This window comes from Elephantulus edwardii, unplaced genomic scaffold, assembly GCF_000299155.1.
Source record: "Elephantulus edwardii isolate Elephantulus edwardi_28Jun2011 unplaced genomic scaffold, EleEdw1.0 scaffold00063, whole genome shotgun sequence".
Classification (NCBI taxonomy): Eukaryota; Metazoa; Chordata; class Mammalia; order Macroscelidea; family Macroscelididae; genus Elephantulus; species Elephantulus edwardii.
This window is the reverse complement of record NW_006399813.1, coordinates 4,006,948-4,023,912: the sequence shown is the minus strand read 5'-3', so window position 1 is coordinate 4,023,912 and position 16,965 is coordinate 4,006,948. Positions and strand designations below refer to the sequence as shown.

Sequence of the window (16,965 nt, the reverse complement as noted above, 5' to 3'; positions counted from 1 at the left end):
CCAGAGAACTGCCAGAAGGTCAAACTGGATTTAGAAGAGGCCGTGGCACCAGGGATAGCATTGCTAATGTAGGTGGATCCTGGATGAAAGCAAAGAATGCCAGAAGAATGCCTATTTATGCTTTATTGACTGCAAAGGCATGTGACTCTGGATCATAACAAATTATAGCTAATATTGATGAATAGGAATCCCAAAACAATTGTACTCAAGTGTACACCTAGGCTAAGAGGCTGTTGTGTGTGCAAACTGAGTAAGGAAATACTACATGTTTTAAAATAAAGATGTCAAGGTTTATCATTTGACCATACCAAATCAATCTGTATGCTGAACAAATTCTTTGACAAGCTGGAGTCTATGAAGAAGAATGTGGCATCAGGATCAGAGGGAGACTCCTCAATACCTTTGTTATGCAGATGACACAACCTTGATGACTGAAAGTGAGGAGGACTTGAAGCACTTCCTGCAGAAGGTCACACACTGCAGCCTTTGGTATGGATTGCATCTCCATGTCAAGAAAACAAAAATCCTTCACATCCAAGTCACGGCACCAAAGAAAGAAAACAACAACAACAAATATCCTCAGCACTAGACCAATAGACAATATCATAATTGATGGAGAAAACATTGAAACTGTCAATGATTTCATCTTACTTGGGTCTACAATCAATACACTTGGTACCAGCAGTCAGGAGATCAGGAAATGTATTGCACTTGGAAAGACTACATTCAGGGACTTCTTCAAATTAGTGAGAAGCAATGATAGGTTGAGGAGTAAGGTACGCTTTGATTCAGACCATAGTCTTTTCAATTACTTGCTATGATGCGGAGAGATGGATAATGAATAAGGATGACAAGAAAAATTGATGCCTCTGAACTGTGGTGTTGTACAACGAGTACTGAGTATTACATGGACAGCCAAAAGAACAAACATGTCTTGGAGAAGGGACAGCCAGAGTGCTCCTTCGAGGCAAGGAGGGCAAAACTTCATCCCACATACTTCAGGCATGTTACTAGGAAAAGCTATTCCTTGGAGAAGTACATCAGGTTTGGAAAGGCGGGATGGTAATAGAAAGGTCTTTAACCAGGTGCCTGAACACAATGGTTGGAGCAATGGCTTGGAGTGTTCGAGATTGTGAAGTTGGCACAGGATAGGGCAGCGTTCAGATCTGTTGCTCATAGGGTCGCTATGAGTCAGGCTTAATTTGACAGTACCTAACAACAACAGCATACTCAGTAGTACGGAATTGCACTATCAACACGAAAGTATGTGGTTTGAATCCACTCTGCTCCACAGGAGAAAGATGGGTAATCAACATTGACTCCCATGTGATTTACTGCCTCTGAAAACCCACTAGAGAGTCAGCCATGGGTCATTTCTTACTCTACGATACACAACAACAATTATACATAAATTCTGGTGGCCTAGCTTACTGGGAGTTGCACTACTAACCCAAAAGATCTCAGGGATTTGAATCTACTAGCAGCTCCGCAGGAGAAAGACAGGAAATCTCCCATGTGATTTACAGCCTGGGAAGCTCAATGGAGGGCCATTTAGGAGTCAGGTTTAACTTGATGGCAAACGGTTGTGTCTCCATCAATCTGTCTGTGTATATAGCATGGGAGGAGATTTCCCAGCTATCTCCCTTAGAACAGCTAAGAGATTCAAACTTTCTGTCTTTGGGTTGATAACACAACTGCTTACCCACTAGGCCACCAAAACTCTGTGTGTGTGTGTGTGTGTGTGTGTGTGTGTGTGTGTGTGTGTGTGAGTGATACCATAGAGTTGACTACAATGCTAGCGACCCTATGAACAACAGATCGGACACTGTATTACCTGTACCACTCTCACTATCTCTGTTATACTGGGGCCCACTACTACAGTCACTGTGTCAATCTATCACGTTGAGGGTCTTCCTCTCTTTTTCTGACCCTCTACCTATCCAAGCGTGATTTCTTTTTCCAAGCATGATTTCTTTTGTTCTCTCCTGACAACGTGTCCAAAGCATGTGAGACAAAGTTTCACCATCCTTGACTCTAAGGAGCACTCTGGTTGCACTTTCTCTAAGACCCTTCTCCAGCCACAACTCAAAGGCATAGATTCCTCTTGGTCGGCCTTAGTCATTGTCCAACTTTCAGCTGTATTAAAACCCCCATGACTTGGGGTGCTGTGGTGGGCTTGGGGGGACATGTTAAAAACAACAACAACAACAACAAACAAACAAAAAACCCATGACTTGGATCAGGCACATCTTACTCTTTAAATTGAGTTCTTGAGCTCTTTGGAGAGGTCCTTGACAGCAGATATTCCCAAATCAACATGTCTTTATTTTTTTGACTGCTATTACCCTGATTGTTGGTTGTGGATCCAAGTAAAAGACTAATAGTTTTTAACTATTTAAAAAATTTTTTTTTCTAGTTAAAAAAAGAAAATTTGAAGTTCTATCCAGAAGTATAATGTTGTGAGTGATAGGACATTATCCATATGCATACAAAGAACACCTACTAATATGACTGTTATTCAAATATATGCTCCTATAGCTAAAGCTGAAGAGGAGGGAATGGAAAATTGTGACCAAATCTTGCAGTCCAAAATTGATCAAACATGCAATAAAGATGCATTAATGATAATTGGTGACTGGCATGCAAAAGTTGGAAACAAAGAATGGTAGTTGGAAATTATGGATTTGGTGACAGAAATGAGGCTAGAAATAGAATGATCAAGTTTTGTATGTCAATGATCTAGTCATTGCAAATACCTTTTCTTTAAAAAAAAAAAACCAAAAAACAAATGAGGACTTGACACTTGGAGTTCACCTGATGATTGACATCTGTGGAAGGAATTGTTGGAGAAACTCAATTTCAGCAGTCAGAATTAGGCCAGGAACAGACTGTGGGAAAAACCATCAATTACTCATGTGCAAGTTCAAACTGAGGAGAAAGAAAATCAAAACAAGTCCATGAGAACCAATATATGATCTTGAATCTATTCCACCTGAATTGAAAAGACATCTTAAGAGTAGGTTTGACATCATGGTACTGGTATGATAACAGGCACACAGACCAATAGAACAGAATCAAGAACCCGGAAGTTAATCCATGTATCCATGGACAACTGATATATGACAAGGAAACAAAACTTACCAAATGGGAAACAGCAACCTCTTCAACAATTGGTGGTGGCAAAACTGGACTACTACCTGCAGAGAGCTGAAACAGGATGCACTCCACTCATCATATACAAAAATCAACTCAAAGTGGATCAGAGACCTAGGGGTAAGACCCTAAGAGACAAAGTAGGACCAAGCTTTCTAAGGTCTAGTCTATGGTATAAAACGACTGACAAATATACACAACCAGGAGAAGATAAAATTGATAAATGGGACCTTCTAAAGATTAAATCCTTGTGCACATAAAAAAAATTTCCCAAAAGGTTGGAAAGAAATCCTACTGCCTGGGAAAGGACATTTGGTAATACCATCTCAGACAAGAGTCTCATAACAAAAGTTTACAGAATCCTACAGGACCTTCACAAGAAAAAGACTGATAACACAATTACAAAATGGGCAAAAGACATGGAAAGACCTTTCACGGAGGAAGATATTTGGATGGCCAACAGACACGTGAAGAAATGCTCCAAATCACTGGCAATAAGAGATGCAAATCAAAACCACGATGAGATACCAACTCGCCCCAGTGGCAGTGGCAGAGTTTAACAAGACAGCAAGCACTAAATTTTGGAGAGGATGTGGGGAGATAGGAACTTTCATACACTGTTGGTGGGATTGTGAAATGCTACAACCACTCTGGAAGGTAATTTGGTATTTCCTCAAAAAGCTGAACATAGAAATTCCATGTAACTCAGCTATTTCACTGCTTGGAATATACACCGAGAAAATTAGGAGTGAGACACAAATGGAGATTTGTACATCAATGTCCATAGCAACATTATTCACCATTGCAAGAACATGGAAACAGCCCAGATGTCCAACCACAATTGAATGGATTGAGAGATCGTGGTACATCCACGTGATGGAATACTTACACAGCACACAGGAGCAATGAATTTTTTTTTATTTTAATTTAGTTTGTTTATTTTTCATTTCAATGAACATCTACAGAGATTTTGGAATTCCATTCATTCATTGCTGCACCCTTCTCCCTGCACAAACCCTTCCCCTCCACCCACCCCCCCACGTAGGAGCAATGAATTTTTTAAAAAATTACTACATAACTTGGGAGGGACTGGAGAGCACTGTGCTGAGTGAACTAGGTTCCGTAAGGACAAATACTATAAGAGACCATTATTATAGAAATAGCTAGTAAGACATATATGAGGATCCAAGGAGGGGGTAGGAGTAGAGGGGTGAGGGTGACAGAGGGGAAATCATAGGGTCACACAATTTGTTTGAAGGAGGGAGAGGTGGATAAAGGAAATGGGACTGATCCGGTGGGGATCTGGAAAGACAGGGCAGTGGTGGGCACCGTGTTGATTAATTTTATAAAACATAATGAATGGGAATAATTGTATGAAACACAATGTGAATGAAGGATAGTGTGAAACATAATGTATACAAACTTTGTAAGCAAATCAACATAAAATAAAAATATTTAAAAATCCAAATAAAAAATAATCAACAACGAAAATGTTGGAGAAACTCAACATCAGCAGTCAAAACTAGGCTAGGGCTTTTTGCCTTGGTGCTTCCATCCAAGCAATATGGGTCACCAGCAGCTCTACTGGAGTCACCCGCGAAAATTTGGCCAGGGTTCCCGCTCCTGCCAAGTGTGCTCAAACCGACACAGACTGATCCGGCAGTACGCCAAGGATATCGGCTTCATCAAGTTGGACTAAGTGTCCTACCCGAGACCTCTACATGGCAAGAAACAAGATCTACAGTTTCAGTTTGTACATAAAATAAAATTTCAGTCACAATAATGAAAAAAAAAAACCAAAACAAAACTAGGCTAGGAGCAGACTGTGGTACAGACCATCAATTACTCATGTGCAAATTCAAATTGAGGCCAAAGAAAATTAAAACAAGTCCAGGAGAGTCAAAATGTGATCTTGAGTTTAAAAATCATCTTAAGAATAATGTATACTGCATTGAAACAGATGAAAGACAGAGCTGTTTAAGAGGGACATATGACTAAATATCAGTGTCCTAACAGGAGTCCAGAATAAAAACTGCATAATGGAGTGGACTGGAGTGGAGGGAGGGGGGATTGTATAACAATGAAAGAATTTTTTTTTTTTTCATTTGAACAGTAATAATTTACTAAGAGCATCCCTCCCAACCCTCGCCGTGTTTAGGGTCACTTTTTCTGCTTGTGGGTCTTGTGCGTTAGTCCCAGGATGATGGCTGAGGGCAGAGGAGCAGCATACTGCTTGATAAGCCCCATAAGGTGGCTGAAACTCTCTTCTTCACACTGCTTGATCACGGCAGACAGCTCCAGTTCCTCATCCAGGCCGTCACCAGGACCACCTTCTCCATCTCGCTCCGCCCATAATTGTCCTGCAGGATCTGGCATTGTTTTGGAGACACTGCAGACTCTGGATCACCAGCCAGCTGCATTTGTTATCCTGGATGTCAGTGCCAGTCTTGCCTGTCACACTCAGGTCACCAAAAATATCAAGGTAATCATCCTGAATCTGAAAGAATTCGTCCATCTCTAGCAGGACCTTCCCGGCTTTGGCATGTTCCTTCTCTCCATCGATGCCCATCATATACATCACAGCAGCTGCAGGAAGGTAAAAGGAGTAGAACACTGTCCTGTACTTGACAATGGATTTATACCTCTTTTCAGTGAATCTGCTGAGATCCACCTTGTCCCGAGGGCCAGTGATGAGGTCCAAAGTCTGTCCAATCTCAGTCTGATAGGAACTCTGCAGGAAGAGTTCCATCAGGTTCAGGTAATAGGGCTGCTCCCGGCAGAAGAGTTTCAGCAGGCAGTAGATACACGATTCCAGCAGCATGGCATCATTGATGGCATCCAGACCTATGCCTGGTTTCTGATACCAGCAGGCCTACCCGCAGTCAGGTAAGGGATGAATCCATGATGTCGTCTAATACAAGGAAGAAGGCTTAGAGCAGTTCCACACACCAGCCCACTGTCAGGGCCCTTTGCAGACTCTCAGCATCCTGCTTTCTGGGCTCCACCAGCTCCTGGAGCATTACCAGCACTGTTAAACCTCAGTTGTACTTGCCTCCAATGGCGTTGTACCTTCCTGAGTCAGGTAACAGCATCTCCTATTCCTGGGTGCCCCAGATCATCCTCAGTCAGCCCCTTGACAATCTGGGAGAAGTGCTGGATGAAATTCTGCTTCTCTTAGGCATAAGCTTCTGATTTCTGGTCTCCGTTCATTCTGAGGGAGGAACAGAGTGCTCTGTTCTTGGATGCCGGTGCTTGCTAGGTCCCTTTTTTTTTTTTTTTCATTTTCAAAGAGAAAAATGAACTTGGAGGGAGGGGTTGGCGGGAGGAAACTGTGCAACAATGAATGAATGGAAATCCAAAGTCTCTGTAAATTTTCATTAAAATAAAATAAATTTTAAAAAAGAATAGGTTTGAAGGATTGAACACTAATGATCGAATGCTAGGTGAGTTGAAGGATGAAAGAGAGGAAGACCCTCAATCAGATGGATTGTCACGGTGATTACTGCAATGTTCCTGGGGGTGTCAGGAAATGTGAGGATAGCTCAGGATAGGACAGGGTTCAAACCTGTTGTTCTTAAGGTCACTATGATGTGATAGTATCTAACAAAGACACACACACACACACACTCACTTGTTATGTACCATTGAGTTGGAACTGACACATAGCTGACCCTCTGTCAGGTTTTCAGAGGAAGTTAATCGTTTGGGAGGAAATTGCCCATCCTTATCCGATGGAGCAGCTGGTACATTCGAACTGCATGCCTTCGGGATTGCAGCGCAGCTTCTTGCCACTAGGCCACCAGTGAGTGCTTCCTTTATACATATATACAAACCTGGTGTGGGGTTTTTTTCCCCCTTTTACAGCTCTTGCAGCAGCAGCAGCCTTCCTGGTTTGCAAAGTGTGTTTATCAGCTCCTGCAGGTGGGAATACAAGGCAGGAGAAACCTCCAGCCTAATGCCTAACAGATTTGAGATTTGCCAGCCTCCACAATTTATTCTTTTTTAAGAAAAAAAAATTATTTTGTGTGTGCGTACCATCAAATCGGACTTGACTGGTACAGGAGGAGATTATCCCTCCTTCTCCAGCAGAGCATCTGGTGGATTCAAACTACACACTTCTGGGATTACAGTGCAGCTTCTTGCCACTAGGCTACCAGAGATCACCCAGCCTCCACAATTTCATGAGCCATTTCCTTGAAATTTTCTTTTCCTCCCTCCCTCCCTCTTTCTAAAGAGACACACGATAAATGAAAGTTTATATAAAATACAATGTACATGAGTGTAAATTAATTCTCTTTTGTAAACTAATTTAAAAGTTTGGTTTTTTTGTGCTTTTTCTTAAAAAAAAACACACCAAGATTTTGGTTAACAGTTTGGTGGAGAAAGTTTTGGGATGTAGACGTCAAGGTTGTAGGGCTAGGCAGACGTGTCCTTGGTGCTGGAACTCTGATGGGGGAAGAATAAAATTAAAAATTCATTGCCACTGAGTGGGTACTGACTTATAGCTGATCCCTCAGTGGATTTTCGGGGGCTATAATAGGCATTGTTGTTGTTGTTGTTGTTGTTGTTGATTGCTGTGGACTCGAGCACGACTCATAGAAACCCTATGAACAAAAGATCTGAAGCCTTTCTTTAACTATCGTCTTTCTCAAAGTTCAAAGAGTTTCCAGAGGCATGTTGTTTAGAAAGTAGAGGCCACTCCTGCTCCAAACCTGTCTTAAACTGGGAGTTCCACCAAACACTGGTCCACTAATGGGTAATTATTATGGCATTAGACACCCCAATGACACAAGGTTCAGCATCACAGCAATCCCAGATTACCTCAGTACAGCAAATTGAAAGAAAAGTCCTACACCACTTAGAAGAATGTTCCTCCAAAATATAACAATTTACTTTTAAATATTTTTTTTAAAAAAAGCTCAAAACAAATTTCTTAAGGATGTTCCCAGGTGAGATTCCTTGGTCTGGAGAGAGAGAGAGACCAGGGGGAAACCACCCTAAGGTGGAATGGGGCAAAATTAAGTAAGGTTCTTCAGGGAGGGGGAGAGGACCTTCCACTGGGGTTTAGCCAGGTGGGTGAGGCTGTTCACTGTCTTTGCTGACATGTTGATATTCTTTGAATCCTTTACTCTCCTCCTTTGACCTTGGTCTGGGCCTGACATCCCAGCCTCTTTAGTGAGAAAAAGGACAACGTATCTTTATTCTAGCTACTTCTTGCTGAACAGGGAGATCTGGGGCTCAGAGGCTGGACTGGGTTGGCGTGGGGTCAGTTGTAAAGTCTGTCTTAGCGTGGTTGAAGAAGTTTGGATACATGCCTACTCTAGACTCTCAGGCGAGCCCTGAAGTCCTTGAAGATATGGGCTCTTTACTTCCCTCCTTATCTGACCAACCCATTCCTAATCCAGACCATACCCTGTTTGTTAACAGCAGCTCTTGTATGACCTCTGAAGGTTTCCTTTAGGCAGCCTAGGCTATAGTTTCCATAAACTGAGCGTGGAAAGCAGCATCTGAGTAACACTTTGTTCATCATCCATTCTAAGTCTTTTTGAGCTGATGTACAGCCACAGACCATTTCTGCTGAACCATTACCTACCCACTGAACCCCCTCTTTTCGCATCATATCTTCCTCATCACTCCCTCATTAGGCAATTACTCTTTTAAATACTTTTAAAGGCCCCCCACAAAGTCTTATTGACCCTAAACAAGAGGCTTCAATAAAATACAGCCAATCTAATATGTTGCTGGTGTTACGTGCAGTTGAATAAAAGGCACAAGAGGAGATTAACCATCTTTCTCCCACAGAACAGCTGGTGAATTCAAGCCAGCAGAAAGGCATGGCCTCTGGGTCACCAGCACAACTCCCTGTGGGAGAGGCTCTGGTGGGAGATGGAGGTAAATATGAATGTGCACCCTTTTGGATATGGACTTGCAGATGTGGAGAGTGGAATACATTAGTGTCTCCTCTGTAAAGAAGATCCCATGAAGCATATGTTGAAAGATAAGGTGTTGACAGAAGGACTGCCATGATTAAGTGATGAGTTTGTGCAATCACTGTCTCTGTCCCTTCCCTAAGCATGCTCAGGAGGCGGGATTATGAACCTAGTAGGCAGAAAGCCCAGACTGCCAGTGCTCTGGGAGATCTCTGGGAATGTGAAGGGCAGCACTGGTCTGCATGAGCAGGAAGGGAAGTTGAGGCAGGGGCAGTGTGAGACCTCTAAGCCACGTAGGGAGATTAAGCATCTAGTTCCTTGAGGACTCCCTGAGATGCAGGGGTAGCAATTTAAAGAGAGATCTTGGCTCCAGGTTCTACTTCACCCTAATTAAGAATTGTGAGTCTTTCAATCTTTCCAGCTGGGCAAGGCCAACTTGGCTGTGTGTTCCAGCTTGTCTTCACTTATTTCGTTTCTCAAGAGATAAAAAGCTCTTCATTAACATCCCACTTTTCACTCATCCATATTCTAGAATTGGGAAAACCTTTCCACCTCACTGGGGTGAAGGGTTGATTGAGTGAATGAGCTACAGGAGGTATAACAGTTGGCACATGCTTGGAGCATAGTGAGTTAATGGCCCCGATTATGATTAGCAATAGGGGCGTGGCAAGGTGGTATTCTAAATGCACCTAGGTGCATGTATAAGTCAGCTAGGACTGGAGTAACAAAATACCAGAGTTGGTGGGTTTAAGGAACAGAAATGTGTTCTCTCAACAGTTCTCGAGACTAGAGATCCCAATTGGCTATGCTGATTCTAAGGGCTCTGACAGTGGAACTGTCTCATACCTCTTTCCTAGATTCTAGAGTTTCCCAGAAATTCTCAATGTTCTTGGCTAGCAACAGTTTCCTTCCCTTCTTTTTCACCCCCCATTCCCATATTAGTGAGTGACTACTACATGCCAAGGGAGATTTGATGGCTTAGTGGTAAGGAATGGAGCTGTTAATGTGAAGTTACTGAATTTGAATACACCAGCTGCTCTGTGGGAGAAATATAGATTGTCTCCTCTTGTGTGATTAACTGTCTCTGAAAATCTATCCTCTCTGAAAACCTGCTGGAAGATCAGTTATGAGTCGATCTTGACTTAACAGTAAACAACAACAATACATGCCAAGCTCTGTTCTTGATATTTTCAGAACATTTTTAAAGGATTATAATTTTAACTTTGCCAGATTTATTAACACCTGGTCTAGTAAAGATTTTCACAATGATTACGTTGCATTGGGCAATCAAAAATTTAAGAGGAAGCTAGCTTAATTCTTCATACTATCACTTACTTTTTTGTGGTTGTTGTTATTAGGTGCTTATGGGAAGCCGAATTTCATACTAAATATTTATAATATACCAAATGCTACTTCACGTTATGAGGGAGGCTGATACAAACTGGAATTCACCCTGAAACACTAAGGCAATCCTTGAATGTTTACAGGGGTAGACAGGAAGACAATCCTTAAGTTTACAGGATTTTTGCGTTGTATTTGCTAACCCCTCCCTTCTGAGTCAAGCAGAAGGTTTTCAATAGAAAGAGCTTAGCTTCATTTACATTGAATTCTCTTTGTGATTTGCTCTGTGGCAATTTTCAATAAAGATACATAGAAGCTGGAATCGTGTGCTTCAGTTGTTGGAGAACTTCAGTTGTTTGAGAACAACTCAAGGACTTAAGTTGTTTGAGAACTTGAGTTGTTCGAGAAGTGTTCACCTCCTGCTTTACCTCTGTAGTGTCTTCTGCATTCTTGGTGTTCTGCCTCATTATTAATACTTATAAAAATACTTTACCCTAGATCTGCAACAGGTGCTGTCGAGTCAACTATGACCCATAGAGACTCTATGAACAGCAGATCTAAGACCTGCCATGTGCTGTGCCCTCCTCATCATAGCTGATCTACATGAGGCCATTGTTACAGTCACTGTGTCAATCTAGCTTCTTGAGGATCTTCCTCTCTTTCGGTGACCCTCCACTTTCCTAGCATGATGTCATTTCCCAAGGATTGGTCCCCAGCAAACGTGCTAAAAGTATGTGAGATTAAGTTTCACTACCCTTAACTTTAAGGAGCATCATACTTCTTTGTTCTCTTGGCAATACATGAGAAATTCAGTACTCCAACACCACAGCTCAAGGCATTGATGATTCTTCTGTCATCCTTATTTGTTGTCCAACTTTCAGATGTATAGCAAGTTATTAAAAAGACCATGGCTTGGATATAGTGCACTTTAGTCTTCTCCTCCACCCCTCCACTTTATTCTTTAAACTGACATCATTGCTCTTTAGTACTTTGAAAAAGTACTTGACAGCAGATTTTTCCAGATGACCATGTCTTGATTTCTTGACTGCTTATATCAAAGCTGTCGATAATTCAATCTTTTCTCCATCAATCGTGGTGTTGCCTATTGGTCCAGTGGTAAGAATTTTGTTTTCTTGATGTTGAAATGTAATCTATGTTGAAGGCTATGTAGTCTTTGATCTTCTGCAGCAAGCACTCCAAGTTCTCTTCATTTTAAGCAAAGGAAGTTGTATAATCTACATAATGCAGGTTGTTGATGACTCTTCCTTCAATCTTGATGCCATATTTTTCTTCATATAGTCCAGCTTCTTGAGTGATTTGCTCAGCATACAGGTTGAATAAGTATAGAGAAAAGATACAGCCCTGATGCCCACCTTCCTTGATTTTAGATCATGAAAGGTTCCCTTGCTCTCTTTGGACACCAGCCTCTTGGTCTATGTATTATTTTATATGAGCACAATTAAGTGGCCTGGGATTCCTATTTGTCTTAGTGTTAGCCATAATGTGTTGTTAGCAACACAGTTAAATGTCTTTGCATAGTCAATAAAACACGAAAATATATCCTTTTGCTGATCTCTATTTTCCACCAAGATGCATATGACATCAGTAATGTTATCCCTGGTAACACAGCATCTTCGGAATGCAAACTGAATTTCTGACAGAATTTCAACTCTATTGGTGTACTATTTTGGGTTTTTTTAAAAATTCTTTTTAAAAAATTTTTAATTTTTTTATTCTGTTTTTAAATAACCATCAGTAACACTTTCCTTGCATGAGATATCACTGATTGTTGTTGTTGTTACGTACCATCAAGTCACCTGAGACCCATAGGGACCTTATGTCCAAAGCTCTGAACTCGGCTCTATCCTGAACCAATCTCACTGACTTCAACATACCTAATCCCATTACCGCAGTTATTGTATCAATCCATCTCATCAAGAAGAGACTTCCTTTCCTGAGCTGTTCCTCTACCCTTTCAAGCATGATGTCCTTCTCCAAGGACTGGTCCCTCCTGGCCATGTGCCCAAAATATGTGAAATGGACATCAAAATCTTTTCATCCAAAGAGAAACTTGTTATCACCCTCTCCAGGACAGAACTGCTTGTTCTCATGGCAGTTTATGATATGTTCAATACTCTTCTCCAGCACCACAACTCAAAGGCATCAATTTTTCTGTCATCCTTCATCATTGTCGAGCTCTCTAATGCATAGCAAGTAACTGGAAAAACCCTGGCCTGGATCAGATGCACCTTAGTCTTCAAATTGACATAGCTGCTCCTCAGCACTCTGGAGAGGTCCAATGTAATTAATATATTTTTTCTGACTGCTGGTGCCAAGAGTGTTCATTGTGGAGCTGAGCAAGTTGAAACTGTTAACATCCTCAGTCTCTTTTCCATCTATCATGATGCTACCAATTGGTCCAGCGGTGAGAATCTTGTCTTCTTGATGTTGAGCTTTAATCCATAATGAAGACTACAGTTGCTGACCTTCTGCATTTTCTTGCTCTATTCTGACAACTGCCTCCTTGTCTAAGTATAGTTTTCCCATGAGCACAACCAAGTGTTCTGGGATTCCCATTCTTCTCAAAGTTACTCACAATTTGTTGTGATCTACACTGTCAAATGCCTTTCCATAGTCAATGAAGCACAGATAGAGAGTCCTCTGATACTCTCTGCTTTCTGCCAAGATCCATCTGACATTGGTGGTAATGTCTCTAGTGCCATAGCCTCTTAAATTCAGCTTGTATTTCTGGTAGTTCTCTGTCAATGTACAATTCCAGTAGTTTTTGGATAATCTTCAGTAGGATTTTGCTTGTGTGTCATATTAGTGATATTTGAGGGGACAGCATAAACCCCATTTTTTATTGTTGTTGTTGTTATGTGCCATCAAGTCGCTTGCGACTCATAGTGACCCTATGTACAACATCCCTAAACTCTGCCCTGTCCTGTGCCAATCTCACCATCTCTGACACACCCATCCTGATTACCCCAGTCACTGAATCAATCCACCTCATAGGGGGCCTTCCTCTTCTGTGCTGTCCCTCCACCCTACCAAGCATGATGTCACTCTCCAAGGACCTGTCCCTCCTTGCAACATGTCCAAAGTATGTTAGATGGAGCCTTAGAATCCTTGCCTCCAAGGAGCAGCCCAGTTTGATCCTTTCCAGGATGAATCTGTTTGTTTTCCTAGCAGTCCATGGTACCCTCAATACTCTTCTCCAGCACCACAGCTCAAAGGCATCAATTCTCCTTCTATACTCCTTAGTCATTGTCCAACTCTCTGATGCATAACAAGTGATAGCAAAGACCATGGCCTGTATCAGATGTACCTTAGTCTCAAAAGAGACACCATTGCTCTTCAGTATTTTGGAGAGGTCCGTAACAGCAGACTTTCCCATGGCAATACATCTTCTAATTTCCTGGCTGCTGGTGCCAAGAGTGTTGACTGTGGAGCCAAGCAAACTAAAGCTGTGTACAATCTCAATCTCTTCACCATCCATCCTGATGCTGCCAATTGGCCCAGTGGTGAGAATGTTTGTCTTCTTGACATTGAGCCTCAATCCATATTGGAGGCTGCAGTCCTTGGCCCTTTGCAGCAAGCGCTTCAGGTCCTCCTCAGTTTCAGCAAGCAGGGTTGCATTATAAACCCCCGTTAATACCAGAAGCAGAAGAGGGCCATAAAAAAATTCTTAGCTTAAGGCAAACACAAATGCCCTGGGTAAAGTCCTATCTGTCCTTGCAAAGTAAAGAATTAACTAGGGTCTAGTGACACAAAAAGAGTAAAGGTGGGCAAAGTAGCCAGCCTGTCAAAAGCCAACCCACATGACTGATCCCCTGGCCCACCAACCATGATCTCAATCTCCCCGCCCAGACAGTGGCACTCGGGAAAGCCATAAAAGCAATTGTGGAGGGGGACTCAGGGCTTTTTTCCCTTGCTACCTTCATACTTAGTGAGAAAGTCTCCACATGTGGAATTTAATAAACACTCTTGAATTTTCATACATATGATTGGATATCCTTTGAGGGGCATTTTGTGGGCAGAACCATACTGTTTGATTATTTACACACTCTGACAGATATTTTATATACATATATGAATAAAAATGGATCTCTTCTAGTCAGTTGGCCAGGTAGTTGTCCTCCAGATTTCTTGACACAATGTGATGATCATCTCTAGGACATCATATAGTTGTTGAAGTATGAAAATCAGTATGCCACCAATTCCTAGGGCTTTATTTTTGCCAGGTCCTTCAGAGCAGTTTGAACTTCCTTCATCACCATTGCCCGCTGATCATATGTTGTTTCTTGAAATTCTTCTGTGTCAGTCAATACTTTTTGGTACAGTGACTCTGTATACTCCTTCTATCTTTCCTTCTTTTAGTGCTTCCTTGATCATTTCATATTCTGCACATAGTATTGCAACTCAAGGCTTGACTTTTTCTTCAGTTCCTTCAGCTTAAGAAACGCCAAGTGAGTTCAGCCTTTTAGATTTTTGCACTCCAGACTCTTTCAAGTTTCATTATAATACTTTATTGTGTCTTCCTATGCTGCACTTTGAAATCTTCTATTCCACTCACTTCTATTCCATTCCTTTGCTTTGGTTTCTTAGTGCTCTAGTGCAATATTCAGTCTCTTCTGACATCCATTTTGCTTTCTTCTTCTGTCTTTGTAATGACCTTTTGCATTCTTCCTGGATAATAATGTTATTATCTTCCCACAGCTCATCTAGGCTTCATTCAAGGCCTCAAATTTGTTCCTGAATTGGTTTTTAAATTCAGGTGACATAGCCTCAAGTCAAATATTTAATCTTGTGGATTTGATTTGACCTTCTTTAGATTTAATTTGGACTTACATATGAGTAGTTGATGATCTGTTCCACAATCAGCTCCTGGCACAGAGCTGGAGTCTGGTTTCAAATTTTGCGCCCTAATTTGTGACAAGAATCCCAGCACATCACACGTGGCAGAAAGCTGAGACCACTGTCTTGCCCCCCCTTCAGGTACCCCATTCTCCCAGGATCCTCTCAGCTTTGTTAACAACCAGCCTACCCAGGACAGACGGGACATTCAGTCCTATATCTTCATCAGAAACTCACCAATACCTAGTGTATTAATATTTATATATTCCATTTCTTTTCTTTAAAATGTCCAATTTTTCTACACTCATCATTCATGCTTCTCACATTTCCACATTCCAGTCACTAGTGTCTGTTTACAACTGTTCCTCCTCCTTTGTGTTTCCATATTTGAGGACTCAGCCTCCGTTACCATATCTGCTAGTCTACTCTAAGTGCTCTATTGTTCATAAGATTTTCTAGTTTTCAATTTTCTCATTCTGTTGAATCACCTTTCTTTGAGAATGGAAAAAAAAATATGGATCCATTCCAGTGAGTTGGCCAGATTTCTTGGGACAGTCTGGTGAGCATATCCTGGGATGCATCTGTTTGTTGAAACATGCCACCTGGTATCTCATCAATTCCTGGGGTCTTATTTTTTTGCCAGTGCCTTCAGTGCAGTGCAACACTAGCCACGTGTCTAGTAAATATGCCTTATTTAAAAAACTCTGGCTAAGGCTTATTGCCTGGAAGCAGAAGCGGTATCCACTTCTGAAATGGCTTGCCTCCGGAAACTCTATGTATGAACAGTGCTCAGGCCTTTCATTCATAGGGTCACTATGAGTTGTCTATGACTCGATGGCATCAAACAACAACAACGACGACAGAGAGCTACGTTGGTCTAGTGGAAAGAAGTTATGCTACCAAGCCGAAGGTGGGTGATTGTAATCTGCGGCCCTCAGGCTGGGTTCAAATTGCTTTCCTGTCAAACATTCTTCTAGGTGGTATAGCACTGGTCTGTATATTGCTGTATAGAGGTAACTCGTGGTTGTTGTGATGCTGAACACTGTGATACTGATGTGCCAAACATGGTAATGGTTACCCATGGTGGACAGTGTTGGCTGGAGCTTCCCCACTAAATCAAGCCTGGAAGCAGGAGTGGCATCCACTTCCGAAATGGTTTGCCTCCGGAAACTCTATGTATGAACAGTGCTCAGGCCTTTCGTTCATAGGGTCGCTATGAGTTGTCTACAACTCGACGGCACCTAACAACAACAACAACAACAAGGCTTATTGACGTCAGTGTGTAACAAAGATTAAAGTTTTTATCCGTTCTACATTGTCTGGTTGGGCATAGTGACAATATAAATTTACTGTGTTGTCAGTGCCCCTCTTCAAGTTAAAATCCTTTAAAAATTGACGATCTCTTCCTCTCCAATCTTCCTATCCCCAATCCAAACCCTATATCAAATCTATAATTTGATTAATTAAAAGGGCAAGTTGTAGTCAAGAGAGCACATTTTCTCAGAAAGTTTTCATGTCTTGGCCATTGATTTTGGTGGCACCACAAGTTGCTTCTAGAGTTGCTGTTGTTGTTGTTGAATGCCTTCAAGTCGAGCCCGACTCATAGCGACCCTATAAACAAAAGGCCTGAAGCCCCTCTACAACTATCAACATTTATTAAAGTTCTTAGAGTTTTCAGAAGCAT

The 16,965-nt window shown here is 41.7% G+C and overlaps 1 pseudogene; it reads right to left on the bottom strand.

Annotated features, from left to right (window-relative positions):
• Nucleotides 1-5,313: 5,313 nt before the first annotated feature.
• Nucleotides 5,314-6,363, bottom strand: LOC102866878 (annotated as a pseudogene).
• Nucleotides 6,364-16,965: the final 10,602 nt, after the last annotated feature.